Genomic DNA, 1,772 nt, shown 5'->3' with positions numbered 1-1,772 from the left:
TGTGTTCAATAAATGTTTATCCTGTTCGGTCGGCGACTTAAGGTGTGTTTTGGATTTTGGCCCCTTGTGCGATTAAGTTTCATTGTACTGTATTTTTTTTCAGTTTCATTTAAGATCAATATTTGCATTAGTTAGTTTTCTTTTACATTAATTTATTTATATACATCTTTTTTCATCTTTGAAATTAATCATTATGCAAAAAACACGGAATTATGCAGAATTATTTTAGATTTTTCTTTGTTTTTAACTGTACTTTATAAACTTGTATCTCCGATAAGGAAGTAAAAAAAAATAAAAAAAACAAAGGAAATACATTAATTTTACTGATTAAACCGTCTAAAAATCATGTGTCAGGATATAAAAAGTAACTTAAATGTTTCTGTTTCATCATAATAGTCAAAATATGATAAAATCCTTGATTTTTTTTCACTTTATTTTTCACCTAAAATCACATTTACGCTTCAAATTTGAGCTGTTTTCCCACTAAAACCAGGAAATAACTCAAAGTTGATCCAAATATATATTCAAACAAAGTGGAATTGTGTCCATATAGCAGTAATTTGATGCTCAATCTTGATTTTATAAACTTTTCTCTGCTGCCATCTCCGTTTCACCCAGTGGTTCTCCCGGCCTCAGCTGTCGTCCAGCCGCCGTGACCCCTGAGACTCGGGGGGCTGTGATAGGGGTCGGCCTGTCAGTGTCTCCCTCAGGGAACGGCGGTGACATTTAACTCAATATCCCAGAAGGATAAGGTTTCTCCTTCGCTCCCCTCCATCTTCCGCCTCCCATCGGCCGCTGAAGTGTCGGTACCCTGTGTGAGCAAGGGACTCCTACGGCGTAAGCCCCTGCAAACTGGGACACCGCTCCGGGAATGCCACACCCTCGTCCCCCCTCTCGGCTGAGGGATCACCGCACGCCACCCTAAACCGCCGAGCCCTTCCCTCTCAACCTGTGAACTTTATGCACCTGCATGCAACTCAAAAAAACTGTTTAAAAGTTTCATAAAAATGAAAAAAAAACATTTGATTGACAACTTCTAATAGTTCTGACAGTGAAGACTTAATTGGTGCTTGGCAATAAAGCGATGGATAAAGGCGCTATGGAGCTGAGGGGTTAGCAGGGTGCTTGTTACAGCATTAGCTAATAGTAATAATAGAAGTGGCAGCTGAGTCTCTGAATCCAGAATTCCTCACGGGATATAAATACAGCAGGTGACAGTGGGCCGGCAGCCACAGCGCTGCAGCAGCTTTGAGACATTTTTTTTCTGTCAGAACATCTGAGCTTTGACTCTCATCTTTCATGAGATGAAAGTCATCTTCTGAAAAAAATTGAGTTCATGGTGTCGTCACCGTGAACACGGTTCGTGGGGTGTTCACACCATTCCACATATTTAAGGCTGAACTGGATAGAAAGTACCACTTTATTAATGCAGAAATGTTAATTCTCTGACATTTTAATGCTCTCAATTGTAAAAAATATATTTTCAGAGTGGGAAAAGCACAATACTTTCCATCTTAGACGAGACTTAAGTTTCATAAATGACATTCTGTCTGTGAAGTGTCATAAACCGAATCCTCCTGGAGTTTCATAATAGCAGTTGTAAATTAAACAGCTCGGCGTGTCAAGTATGTCCAGCGTTTAGTTATCTCTTTTAAATAATATATTCTGAGGAGGCCTCTCTTCTCTAATCGAGCTGACACCATTCATGGAAAAAAAAAACTCTAATCTGCATTTAAAATTTAGGGTCTCCGAGATTCACTGACAACACAAGA

This window comes from Oryzias melastigma, linkage group LG19, assembly GCF_002922805.2.
Source record: "Oryzias melastigma strain HK-1 linkage group LG19, ASM292280v2, whole genome shotgun sequence".
NCBI lineage: Eukaryota > Metazoa > Chordata > Actinopteri > Beloniformes > Adrianichthyidae > Oryzias > Oryzias melastigma.
This window is presented reverse-complemented; position numbering follows the sequence as displayed.